Here is a 14,970-nt window from a genome sequence, read left to right as displayed (position 1 = left end):
GCAACATATGATTTGTGTTTCAACTGCCACAATTTTAAATTAGTCCTCAGCTTCCCATTCATTTTTTGAAATCACAGTATTATAAACTCATTTATTTGGTTTCATACTAATGTTTTCTTACTGGTTTAAGTATTTCTAAGCAGTCCTTCCAGTACTTTCCTTATTTCAACCATTCACAAGCATTCATCACAGCATCAAAACACACTACAGTACAGCTCAGCTGAAACATTTGGAAAGCATCTTAAATCCTTTTTAATTAAGACTTGATTGGTAATCATTTATCATGGGGCCAACAGAAAAGACAATACAGTAATAATGATCGTGTGCTATTAATTTGAAAATAACATTCTAGAATCCAGGAACCATAATTGTGGGTGTGTGGCGTATAAATTTTATTGTTATGTCTATGCTGTTTTCTCCACATACTTGCTATTAAATGAAACACTCATTAGGATAATGGATGACTTTGGTTAAGTGTACCCTACAATACAACATCCTATCCAGAGCAATTTCTGGCATGTAACAACAGCTACTGGGATAAGTTAGCAAGAATGACGAGTTTAGAAAATGAAGGGGTTAAGGTCTCAACCTAATTGGGGGAAGAATGTGTGTTTAATTGTCCTGTGATAGTAAATCAAAAAATTCAACAGTAAAAATAAGAACAAGGAGTAACTCTTCACATTGAACACTTTAATGAAACCAATTTAAATAAATCAATAGTCTTGAGCTAGAAATACATTATGTCAGTGTTAATGTTGTGATCAGAATTCTAACTAATTTGAATTTGGAGAAATACTGTCTTATTTCCTTTTCTTTCAATAGAAGCAAAATCATTTTTAACTATTGTAATATTATTCTGGTTCATAAATATGCTGTATTTTAATTTACAAATCTCTCCATATTTGAAAGTTTGTTTGTTGTATCTAATTTGTACCTCATGCATGAAAAAATGATCTGCTTAAAAGCTCTTGACAGTTGAACTGCTTGGGGTAGAAGATAAATGGATTATTTACTTCTTTTTATTTACAGGCATATTCCCATCAGGCCAATCGTTTAATACTCATCTGCATCTAGTTTAAAACCACTTTAACAAATTTCTTTTTAGCGTAAATTATAAAAAGATCTATTTTAGGGTCCTACTCTTTCAAATTTCTAGAAGGTATGTGATTTTACTGAATTTGCAGGTTTTTATTGATGTTTTGCAAAATAAATGAACCTGCTTTATTCTTTTTTAAAGTTTAAACCAGAAAAAAACTGATAGAATGAAATGCATTAAGCTCACTGCTAAGCACTTCCCACATTATAATATAATGCTGGCAATTCATTGTATTTTTACTGTAAATATTTGAGTGATGTGCTCATTAAAATCACTGGCGTGCTGTAAACTTAAAATAAACAGGACAAATTCCATTTATAGCATTGAAACATACAGTATCTAAATTAACATTGACCTATTATTGATCTAATATATTCTTACTATTTTCAAATGACATCTTGGCACCATTATGTAGTGGTGAGGCTTCTTTGTGGCCATTGTCATTTCGGATTGCTTTGACTTCGAGACCCTGCAGAAACCTGGACTACCACAGCCCTATAGTTCATTGAGCAAGTTTTGAGTATGGTTCTATATATATATATATATATATATATATATATATATATATATATATATATATATATATATATATATATATATATATATATATACATACATGCACATACTGTATGTACACATATGCACATACATGCACATATACATACACATATATAAACAGAAAGAGAGAGAGAGTGGTAAAGATATTGTAATGAACCAGTTGGGTGACAAAATGGAATAACACTCTTACTAAGTTGGTGGACCTTAAAGGGACTACTTGTTACGCAGCTGTAGAATTTGTGTCTTCTTCCTTCGCTGTCTTCTTACACTGTGGCTGTGCTTCTCTAACCCATGAGTGTGCCTTTCCCCACCTTGACCTTCTGCATTAGGCACTTGTGTTGATTCAGAGTTTTCCTCTGTTCATGTGGGATCCAAAGGAAACAACTCACTTGCTCCTGATCTCCATAAATTAATCCATGGTGGGGTCTTTCCCAAGACTTGCCATGAACCACATGCCAAGACTGATGGATTTTTTTAAAGATGAGCTTTATAAGCGTTTCTGTTTTCCATTAAAGTGCCCTCCCCTAATGCTCTGCACAGGTAAATTTCATAGGAGACTTCTCTACCCCTCTGACAATCATCAGGAACCTGGCAGGGTCTCTCTCTGTCTCTCTCAGATCCAGGAATCCAGCTTCCATTAGTTCAGTCTATGGATATTACAAGTTTCATTATTACATATACGCACATGCACACACAGAATTTATACTGTATATATAAGATAAAACATTGTACAGTGGAACCTCAGTTCACGAACGTCTCGGTACACGTACAAATCGATTTATGACCAAAAAGTTCGCCAAACTTTTGCCTCGGTTCACGACCACACAATCGGTATACGAACAAGCCAGGTTCCCTTTCGGTTTGTACATGTTCAGTCTCTCCCTGTTCATTTCCTGTGCAGTGAGCAAGAGAGAGCGAGAGCGCGTGACACCCACACGCACACACACAGGCAGCGAGAGAGAGCGAGCCGCGCACACACACACAGGCAACGAGAGAGATAGAGCCGAGCACACATACAGGAGCGCGCTAGAGAGACACACAAACAGGCGCTCCAGGCTCGCAAAAGAGAGAGAGAGAGCGAGAGAAGGAGGGATGCATAAGGTAGAGAAGGCTTGTTTTTGTTTTAAATTCTGTTTACAGTGATCGGTTCGTAGCCTGCATTGTTGCAATGTTACTTTTCTTGGTGGTTTATTAAATTACGGATTTTTCAAATGTTCATTTTTCCCCTGTGCTTAAAACTCATTAAAAAAAAGTGTTTTTAGTGAGCGGTTCCTAGCACTATAGCGTGAACTATTGCAGTGTTAGTTTTCTCTGTTGTTCAAGATTTTCTCAGTGTTATTCAATGTTTTTACATTTAGTTTACTATTACGCTGTGCATTGTATGGTATAATTAACTTTATTTGTGCTTAAAAATTTAAAAAAATATATATTTACATACAGTTCGTACAGTCTGGAACGGATTAATTGTATTTACATATAATCCTATGGGGGAAATTGTTTTGGTTCACGACCAAATCGGTTTACGACCAGAGTTTTGGAACGAATTATGGTCGTGAACCGAGGTTCCACTGTATTCTGAACTGAAATTTACAGTAATCTGGTTAGAGGCAGTAGAATAAGAATTAAAAATTAAAATGAGGCAAAAAGAGAAACAAGAAGAAAAGAAGAAAAGTTCAATGCTCTCAGTTTTACAATTAATGCTTTATTATCATCCATGAGCTACTTTTATGCATTGTATGTTTTGTGCATTCTGATTAGCTGATTTTCAAAATAACTAATTAAGCTGATAAAACTCTTGCAGTACTTTACAAATGCTGAGAAATTATTTGTTGAAGATGCTTAGGTCTTACTGCAACAATGTCCAATTCTTGCATAATACAGTTCTGCCTGATGTATTCAAGAATGTGTCCTGATGATAAAAGTGACTAAAAAATAATTGCATCCTGTCAAATGTAAAACCACTTTTCACTTAACATTTCTTTACACATATTTTCTTCACAATGTCCAGCAATGGCATACCTTTTAACTGTGCACTTTGTGAACCCTTCAAGGTATCATGTTTTAAAGCTGTCTGTTGTTCTGTTAAATGTCTTGCCTTTCCCACAGAAATGTCAGTAATCCAGTTTGATGAGTCATTGATTCAGGATGTCTATAACCTGGCCATCCATCCAGCTATGCACCCATCCTTTATAACATCTATTTAACCTAGCTCAGTACTGCAGAGATCACGGCCTATTCTTGCAGTATCATGCACAAAAAGGTAAATCATCCTGGATTGGGAACCAGTAATTACCTGAAAACCAATTATTTTTCTCACATGCATTGTATTATTAAATTTTCATAATAGTCTTGTGGGATTTCTCTGTGTTCTTGTTTCCTTTAAGGGACCCATGTTTGGAAAATAGTTGGTTTAGTATTATACATTTTTGCAGAAATCATTTTCTGCTGTTTTTCCCACCTTTTTAAAAAATGTTCCATTAGAGAGTTTAAAATTTATTCATTCCCTGAACAGAATTTCATTAAATCAATTTACAACCTAGATAAGTTTATTAGAGTTTTGGAATGGTGCAGTGGTCACCATTGCTACCTTGCAGGTTTCACTAGATTGGGTTCAAATCCTGGCCCTGACACTATCTGTGTGTTGTTTCAGGGGCTACATGGGTTGTTCTCCCTCACAACCCAAAAGTAAACTAAGGGCATATGTGAGTGAATTTAAATGTAGCAAGAAACCTTCTAGCTTTCCATCCAACACTGGTGTCTACTTTGCACCTGATGCTGATGGCATAGAATTTTGCTCTCTGATATTGGATTGCAGTATACGGTTTCAGGAGAATCAAGTTTAAATATTAATTTAAGTCTCTTTTTCCAGGGCTTAATTTTACACACCTTTTTCCTTATATTGTGACAAGAAATTAAGCATTCCAAATTTTGCAAAAAGAACTTTCCCCTATTTTCTTGGGGCCAAGCCTGCCACTGTGACCATTGTGATTTCAGATCAGGTCAGATTGGGGAGCATTCACTGGTATAGCGCATTGCTGTACCCACCACATGACGAAACAGCTCGGGATCCCAGTTGGCAACTCCCCCAGGCAGACACATGATCTAGTCCCACCCTCTGGAAAGGACCATCTATCTGCCACAGTCAGGTGTTACGTGGACATCCCCTTGGCCTGGTCCAGCTGCTCGGGTCCTCAACAGTGAGGATCCTACAAGCTGTATCACCCTCGGGAATCGCACAACATAGCCATAGTGCCGTAACTGATGCTCCCTCACAATGCAGGTAATGTGCCTCATTCAGGACTCCATGAGCAACTGGACATTCGACACAAAGTCAAACCAATGGTACCCAAGGATTCTCCAAAGAGACACAGTACCGAAGGAGTCCAGTCTTCATCCCAGGTCACTGGATAGCGTCCATGTCTCGCAACCATATAGCAAATCATGAATCACTAGGATTCTAAAGACTTGGACCTCCGTCCTTTTGCAAAGATAGCAGGATTGTCACACACCCCTTTCCAGCAACCTCATGAACCCCCTTGCTCTCCCAATCTGTTTACTGACTTCATAGGAAGAGTCACCAGAGATTTCAGTTCACATACAGTATATAAAGGGAAATGTAAGCGAGTTCTCAGAAAACAGAAATTTGATGCCTGAAAAATGGAGGGCACTAAAAAGTAGTAAATAGACACTCTAAAAGACAGGCTTTTCATCTGGGACTTCACGAGTGCCAAATGTACTGTACATAAGACTGCCAGCTTTCACATTGACGTCTTTCTGCCCTGACTCACCATATAATTCCCAGTTGTTCTAAGTAAATAGGGCCTCGAGAAGCTGACAGGAAGAAATATACATTTCTAGATATACTTCATGGTTGAATGAACAAAAGGATGTAACTGTGGGGGAAACAGAAAAGGACATAAGTCAATAGAAGAGTTTATTCATCAAATTGTTCCCATCTCATATATGTATACTTAACAAAGACTAACAATATGTGACATCATATGTGATGGAACACAAAAAATAAGTGAGAATGTGCCATTTGGTACAAAAGTTCCCCAAATGTAAAAGAATTAATTATTGGCTTGCCCTGCTCTAATGTTGTCCAGGTTCAGAGAAAATAGTCTTAACAAATTATATAAAAAATTAAATTCCTTTAAAAATAGAAAAGAGTTCCACTTTAATGTATACCTTTCAAGTTAAAAGAAATAAAGTGTTCAGTCATTCATCTGTGTCACTTATGTTTTGGGGGGCATCTTAGTGGAAAACTCACTCACAGAATAAATGCCAAGGAGGCCAAGGTATACAGAATCTTGGAATTATTACATAACACATACATGAGAGAGATAAATAATACCGTAAGAACACAAAAGTACCAAATGAATAAAAGAAAAACCACAACCCTTCTGCCTTTACAGGTGCTGACCACTTGTGTACCACAAAGCACTCGTTTTTCTTACCTTTCAGCAGTTTCTTTTCCCCAAAAACCTGATCTCTCTTCCTCCCTACCATGGGCTTATGGCTGTAATGATTTTAATCTGTGGAACTAATTTCTCAGCGTTCCTAGTGAACTGTTATGAACACAGATATCAAAGTATATATTAAACCTAAAAAGTCTGCAATTGAGTTAAAACAAGTTCAAGAAGATCCATGGGTCCTTTACATACTGTCCCACCTCCTGATTGACCCTGGTAGGAGATCATCATGTATATTATTATTTATCTTTTCTCCTCCCAGATTTACATAGTCATCTTTGTAATTGTAGACATACTGTATTATCTAACGACACACATTCCCCTTCCAGGCTAAATCTGGGAACAAATAATTGCTGGCACATTTTTTAAAGGCACACTCTTTGTACCTTTGAAGAGGTTACTTAATGCAGTGACCCATCTTTTTATTGAGAAATGATTCCAACTGCACATTTTTCCAAAAAGCATTAATTTGGATCAAGGTCATCAATTTATCTTTATATTTTGGAGGCACTATTGCAGAAAGTTGTGATCTAAGGTTAATCTTACCTCTAGGTATCACCTGGAAAGTAATGACCAAAATGACTTCATTAATCAAGAACTAGGAAAATACTTCTGTTGCAAAGTACCGCAAATTCTTGCCTATACACCTTAAAACTTAAACGTTGCTTCTGACTCCTTGATCCTAAGTGTGCCAAAGAGTTTGTTGACAAGACAGGAGAGTCAGTTCAATAATGTGAAGTAGGAGAGAAGGTGTGTCTCTCTAAATGGGACACCCACCTGAAGTATCATCCTGGAAACACATCCAGATATATTGGCTTTGCAGGATGGGTACATGAATTGGTCTAGTCATATATTTGGGATCTGCACTGGCAATCGGAAGGTTGCCGGTTCGAATCCCGTATATGCCAAAAAGGGACTCTGCTATGTTGGGCCCTTAAGCAAGGCCCTTAACCTGCAATTGCTGAGCTCTTTGAGTAGTGAGAAAAGCGCTATATAAATGCAAATAATTATTATTATTATTAATCCAGGGACCTCATGTATAAATAGTGTGCAAACACAAAAATGTTGCGTACACCTGTTTCCACCCTTACTTCAAGATGTATAAAAACTAAACTTGGCGTAAAGCCATGCACATTTTCATGGCAGCCCCACACCACGCATATGATCTTTTCTGCTCTGCTTTTTTTTTTGCAAACTGGCAGCACCCAGCATCAAAGCAGTGTTACTGTTTCTGTGGTCTTTCTTTATTACATTTACATCCATGACACAGACTGTATCAAATACACTGAAATTAATTGCATATCGTTTACAAATTTAAGGTACTTGATTGTAAACATTCTGTAACAATATAATAGTGCATGGAATGGCCAGACTATTCCAAATACCAAAGCTGCTTGAGCATTGCTACTCTCAGTGCACTAAAGAGAGTATTTTAACCTGTTTATTGTATTTGTGTGCAGTATCATAGCTGCACAGGTTGTGTCGAGAGCACAGAGGATTACAGCTTACTGCAGAAGATACAGCTTCCAGCCCTGGGGAACATTTATAGCACACACTGTCTGAGGAAAGCTACTAGCATCTGCATTCCATTCATCCATGCCACAGTCTATTTGAACTTCTCCCCTCTGTCAAACACTTCAGAGCCTTTCCTGCATGGACATTGAGGCTCAGAAACAGTTTCATCCCAAGAGCTATAAATGCACTCAATCAGTCCAGCGTTCTAGGCTTGCATCTGGTTTTCAATGTATTACAGGTGCTTATTGGTTACGTGGAGAAAAAAAACAGAAGGAAAGGAATTGGGGGTTGGTACGTTTGAAAGAGACAATACTACTGCAATAAATTATTCCATCCACGGTCGTGCACATCCCAGCAAACATCTTGTGGGAGGCAGAGACAATCCCCAGACGGGGTTCCCACTTATCACTACCACTGTGCACTGTGCCCTACACATGTTTAATACATGCTTTAATGCATTTTTTCATGAAAATGATATCAATTATACATCTTAGTATTCTAAATTGTTCAGAGACCTGTAATATCATGAATCTAATGTATCCATTGTCTTTAACAAAACAATGGATAGAAGGTGCTATTTACATCGATTTGCATATTCAAATATGTGGAATTCTGGGAGGAGTCAGGGTGGGGCTGTAGGCACATGCATTTGCGTTAAAATTCACATTGATTGGGATTTATAAAGGGGAAGTGCATGGAACTTTACTTACACACAGTTTTATACATCTGAATTTTTTTGTGCATACGCATATTGCTGTTTTTGTCTGTACTCCATGTTTTGGTGTGAATTTTATGCGTGAGGCCCCATGTGTACAAAATTGAAGCAGATGGAGAACAGGAATTTGAGATATTGAAAATTTTGTATTCTAAGTTTCCTGGTTCATGAAAGAACTATTTAGTATATTAGAAGGAATATGGACTACAAGATCACTCCTTGGATAGGGTGGAGGACATTTGTGAACCTCAATTGCTAACAAATTTCTAATTTCTGAATGGCAACATTTGAAGCTTGAGCCCTAAGAAGTCAGTTCTGTCATTTTTGAAGTTTGTTTAATGCTAGAAGACATTAGTGGTGTGCAGTTACTTTTTCTATTGCAGCGTCACCTGTACTGTGTGTTGCCCTGTCTGCCATAAGCTGTTCTGCCTAGAATGGCCTCACCATCTCTAGCTAGAGAAACAGTCACCCTCAGCTCCTTGAAAATTACCTGTTCTTTAGCATATTTGGGAAGAAAAATGAATGTTTCCTCTTTGATCACAACACTTTGTCTCCTTCATTTGAGCCTTTGGCCATCAAATGAAAAATATTTAACAGGAGATTGACCTTTTTATACTTTTTCTCATTTATTTATTTACTTTATTACAACTATGCTGTTTTGTAATAATGCCATTATCCCTCCACCATTTTAGATATTTAATTCTTATAATGCTACTCATCATTAAGGAAAATGTTCTATGTATGTGAGTTTATATGTGACATAATATGGTTTGATGGCCATCTCATTGAAGACATTTTTCTGAGAAAGTGAAAGCTAGCTTCAAACTTCTGTGATCTGTGCAACATCTGGGATCTATTTTATGACAAGAAGGAAATTTTTAAATATTATGTATTGTTACAGATAAAATGAATGCCCCAAACAAATACCAACAAAATATACAGCAATATGGATTTACCATAAACTTTCTTTTAATGATATATGAAGACTCACATGAATCTTATAAACCTGCATTGGAGTGATCATTGCACATGCTCAAAACAAAATTTAAAAATGTTTGTGCTGTTAGTCTTCACCCCAAAATAGTCTCTTCATTTTTATAAACAGAGTGAGAGTAAGGCTGGTGCAGTTATCTTAGAAAAGAATTGTACAAGAGAAAGAAGAAAAGCCAATATTGAAAAAAGTTAGCTGTCCTTGTGTCACATCTATCACAGAGGAATTCCAAATTATGTATGTTCATGAATCTTTATTAAAAGACAGAGTATCCACAGAGAGATGTTACACAACCTCAGAGAATGCAACATATCTTTTACATTGCAGATCATCAGTAAACAGGTCAGATGTCTATGGGGAGTGATGAGCTAATAGCTAGATTTAGTAAGGTAGCCTTACATTTTCTAATCTTACTTTTAAAACCTTTTTAAAACAAAGCATGAATTTTAAAGGCTATGTGGCTGAAACATGATTATGAAGAGTGAAGAATTTATTGGAAGAGACCCCACTGCTAGGTGGTATATTTGTGATTAATCACTCATGTTTCGGTAAAACATCAAATTAAATATAGTTTAGTAAGCTATTGACTTTTCACACACCAAAGAACCCCTATGTCACTATTTAGGGAGTGGATGTAGTGGTGGTGCCCTTCTACAAGTACTTGGAGGTACATATCAATGACAGGTTGTACTGATCTTATAACACAGAGGAACTATAAAAGAAAGGGCAGATCAGACTCTTTCCTTAGAAGAACTGTGGTCCTTTAATGTGGGGCATGACATCCCTCAAATCTTCTACAACTCTGTGATGACCAGTGTAATTTTCTATCTTTTGGTATGCTGGACTGGTAACATCAATTCAAGAGAGGTCCATCGAATCAACAAGGAACTTAAAAGGGCAATCTCAGTTATAAGACACTCTCTGGATTCCTGGAGGTAGCAGTACAGGAGAGAATTAAAACAAAACCTGCTGCCACTATGAACAACTCTGCACATCATCTCTCTGACACACTAACAACTGAGGACTTTCAGCTAATGAAATATTCAGCAAAAGTGTGTTAGGAAAAGTTACTGGTGCTCCTTTATACCAACAACAGTATGCCTGCATAATGCCTCACTCTGACTGTGATAATCATTTTTTAGTTATTCTGGTGTGTGTTGACACCACAGTGTGTGGTATACCTGTATACATACAGTATATTTATATCTATTTATGTATTCATTTCTATGTTGATAAAACTGAGTCGAAAAGTCCACACCATAAATGTTTTAGTCTATTTGTTCCAACAGGTGAGTCTGCACTGGCATCCTTATTGAGTTTCTGTGAAAAGCCAAACTTCTCCCTGGGGATGAATAAAGTTCTATCTATCTATCTATCTATCTATCTATCTATCTATCTATCTATCTATCTATCTATCTATCTATCTATCTATCTATCTATCTATCTATCTATCTATCTATCTATCTATCTATCTATCTATCTATCTATCTATCTATCTATCTATCTGTGTGACCCTAAAGTACTCCAGTGTCAGTAAGTGAGTGTGTGCTGAAATAGACAAGCGACCTACGTATCCAGATTTGATTTACTGCCTTCTACTCAATGCTGACGGAATAGTCTTTACAAAATTGGATTGGATTAAAATAAAAATAATAATTTGTAAATCATTTTGGATAAATGCATCATATGTATTAAAACAGAGTCACTAACAATGATCTCTGTTCATCCATCCATTCAGTCATTCATTTCCAAGCTTGCGTAGTCTAGTCCAAGGATGCTGAAGGCAGAGGTCTTTCATAAAACCATAGTGTGTAATGAAGGATCTAGTTCCCAAGGTGTGTGTTATAAGTACTAAATAGGTTATTAGAAAATCAGTCTATCCATGTCTGTTCTAACATGCTTAATTAAAATGTAAGGTTTTGAGCAGAGGAGTCTATCCTGGCAACTTTAGCTGCTAAGTATGAACCAGCTGTGGTGGAGGTGCAGTCTGTTACAGTGAACATGCGACTCATTTACACCAGGCCAGTTTATAGTCATTCATGAACCTGTTCTTAATGAGATGTGGCGAGAAAATCAGATTCATATGAGTGATATATAATGATTTTGTATATATATATATATATATATATATATATATATATATATATATATATATATATATATATATATATATATATATATGTGTGTGTGTGTGTGTGTGTGTGTGTGTATATGTGTGTGTGTGTGTGTTTGTATATATTTACGTATATTATGACCACTAGGGGGAGTACCAGAACCCCACACCCCAGACACAACTGCCAACACACAGTACTGGGTTCAAACAAAGATTAATTTATTCATCAAAGTACCTTTAACACACTTGTTTTAAAATCAGTCCAGCACAGTACCATACAGTACAGCAGAATCCCATCATTCCTTTCATCTGTCCATCATTCCTTCCTTTTCAACTCCACTCCTCTCTGAGTGAACTTTGTCTATTTTCACTCTCAACTCTGACTGCCTGAGTGAGGCAGAGGATCTCCGTTTAAACCATATGCTGTAGTACTTCTGGTTTAACAGTGTGTCCTCCTGGAAGCATCTCCAGGTCAAACAGAACATCTTGGGAGGTTCTAGTACTGGCACCCAAGGACCCCAACAAGGACACAAACCAGAATTCCAATTCCCATGTGGCCATGCAGGTGTCCAAATGGAAGCCATACAAGACGAATGCTCCCACCAAGTATACTGGGGGGACACCTGGTACTGGGAGGCAGTCTCCCTCTGTCCTTCCATTATGGACTCCCATCTGTGAAAAGTGCCACCATCCTTCTTTACTATGTATAATACCCATACAGCACCTTAAATGAATAAAAGATGTCCCTTTACTGCACGATTTTTAAATTGAAAGATTTCAGGTCTTATGCTGGTATAGATATAAAAAAATAGAGTGTTTTTTTTATGTAATGTTGCGAGTACTCTGCTATAGATAATTTAACATTGATTGTTCTATCAAATTTCTTGAAAAATTCAATTGCCTACAACTAATATTGCTTGTTTATTTGACATTATATTTAACATTGTTTGATAGAGGTTAATAAACTATGACAGCTTTTTTCACTTTTAATGAAAGCGTAATTACTTTTTTAATACCAGTACTAGCTGTGGACAATTACCTTTATTCAAATAGGCAAACTAGCCCCGTATTCTTGTACATGTTTCAGTCCTGTGTTCAAATTTGAAATTTAACAATCATTCAGTTGCAATCATTCCTCTCAATTAATCACTCATTTAATGCTAGTGTAGCGAGTAGGACATTAAAACCCAGGGGAATGCCCCATGGAGACATTTGCTTAGACTGAGCCATGAGATTCTCATTAACCTTGTGCACATGTAAGTATCTTTTATATGGAAGTCAGTAGTTTATTAAGCAGAATGAAACATGTTTTTATTTTTTTCTGACTATTTATTGATAATTGACACTATTCTGGTTGCATGGTGAACAAGATCTGTGAGCCAAGGTAACTATTGTAAACTATTTTCTAGATAAAATGTAAACTACTGAATACTGGTGCTAGTTAATAATGCAATAATGTACTCTACTGAACTTGTCTTCACACATAGTATGGTACTTATTACCACCTCTGGAGCTGAGAGATGGCAGTTTTAGTTATTTTCTTCCCTTTCACACAAATACTCTGTATGTTTTTGTTATGTGTTTTTTGCCTTAATAGTCCTGTTATAAGAAGGACATTAGGTGAAAGGGCAAATAAAGATGATTTACCTGGAGACAATATTGCCAATGCTGCTTTATTTTATGAAAGTAAACCTCTTTCTTGCATTTTAGGACATCAGTAAGGGCAGCTTAACCATACTGTCTTAGTATTTCAGAGAACTGGTGTTCATTCCTGCTTGTGTTAATGTCCATTTGTCTGCATTAGTTTTATTTTGGATTCTCCGTTGTTATCCTTCACCTACATAATTATCATACAGACAGCTGGATAAAAAAAAAATAATCCAAAATTAGAGCATGCACTTGGATAGTTCATTAATCAATTTTTTAAGCAAAGAAAGTTAAATAAAATGGGTTGATATAAAACAGTCAGCATAAAGTACTACTACTATACTTTTGACATAAACAACAGTGTCTTTTTATTTTTATTGCTAAATGAAACTCTCTTGACAGCAAAAAAAATAGAGTACACCTGTCTATCCTTGCCATATCTATGTTAACCATTTCCATGTTAATCATCTTTACTTTTATTTAAATCACAAAATAAAATTGTCTGGCTTCAATTGTAAATCTGTACATTTTTAAAAAGTGTGGCTGCTCCGTAATATCAGACAGCCATTTCTTTTCTTCCTCTAACTTTCTCACAGTGATGCTTGCACCAGCTTCCCAGAGGGAACATTGCTAGTGTTGGCTGCTGCTGTGACTGTGCACCCTACTCAGAAAACTTCTTTGTGTCTGTTTTTTTTTTCTGTGGGGCCATCAGTATGTTGAGACTGACAGCTTGTCAAAGTATAAAATAATTCAAAGCTGGGTTTAAAAGCAAACATAAAATCCAAGACACTCCTGGCAGTATGGAGTTTATTATAGGATGGCAGAGGATTTTCTGTGCTGAAAATAGACTGGACCTCCTAAAATAAATCTTAAGTGATGGGAAATTAAAAAAAAAATCACTGACACATTGTGAAGGCTTTTTGCAAAATTTCTTGCCATAATGTTCTTAAATTTTACAATTTAAAGGTGGGGGAAACAAATCTAGACTAGACACTATGAAATCATTGGAGTCTGGCACATTTATGTCATGGCCCCTATTAAACCTGACTAAGAATGAGGCATTATTCCATACTGTATGGATAACAGGAGAAATTAAATAATCAATTACATTCTCTTTCCCATAACAACTTTCATTGAGTACTTTATAATGCACATAATACAGATTCAGAAATTTGCGATGTGCAGCCATTTTTTGAGCTAGAAAGTAACAAAGATAAAAGGTCTCTATTCTTTAAAATTAAATACAAAAACTATTTGAAACCAATTGAATATGATTCATAAAAATCACATTTTGAAAATAGCATTATGTATGCTGTATATATTAATAGGTACATCATTCAGATCAAGTAAATATCAAAAGTCATATTGAAAATTCAGCAACAGCTCCAAAGGATTAAATCAATACATATAATGTCATATGTTTTTTCTGTATTAAGATCTTAGAGTCAACAATATTTAAATGAAAAACAAACAATAAAGTAAAACCATTGTATTGCATTTATTGACTAAGTGAGCACAGCCTTTAAATAATCCTTCATAGGGAAGCCCTCACTTGCTTTGAACACACCATTAGATGTTAGTGAGCAGTCTCTATCAACTTAGCACTGCTTTTTGCAATTTTGTCTTATTCTTCTTTGCAGAAGAGTTCAAGCTCAGTCAAATTGTGAGGAGATCATTTGTGCCCAGTTCTTTTAAGGTAAGTCCACAAATTTTGTTTTTAGGACTGAAGTTTAGGCTCTGACTGTGTCATTTCATAACACTGATCTTCATTTTTTAAAGCCATTAGAACATTAATGCCATCTTTTTTTTAAAGTAACAGACTCAATTGACTGTACTAATTCCCTCCATAATTGCAAACACTTC

The 14,970-nt window shown here is 36.1% G+C and overlaps 1 protein-coding gene across 2 annotated transcripts in view; it reads left to right on the top strand.

Annotated features, from left to right (window-relative positions):
* LOC114655114 (cortexin-3) overlaps positions 1-14,970 on the top strand; it is an 85,521-nt gene that overhangs the window by 7,002 nt on the left and 63,549 nt on the right. Inside the window, exon 2 of one of the 2 annotated variants that reach the window (XM_028805992.2) lies at positions 14,748-14,803. The exons of the other annotated variant lie outside the window; for it this stretch is intronic. The gene's annotated coding sequence lies outside the window, so the exon portion shown is untranslated. The remainder of the gene's footprint in view (positions 1-14,747; positions 14,804-14,970) is intronic. 2 annotated transcript variants of the gene reach the window in all.

This window comes from Erpetoichthys calabaricus, chromosome 7 (genome assembly GCF_900747795.2).
Source record: "Erpetoichthys calabaricus chromosome 7, fErpCal1.3, whole genome shotgun sequence".
Lineage (NCBI taxonomy): Eukaryota > Metazoa > Chordata > Cladistia > Polypteriformes > Polypteridae > Erpetoichthys > Erpetoichthys calabaricus.
Note: the sequence above shows the minus strand (reverse complement) of the source record. Positions and strands in the feature narration are given on the sequence as shown.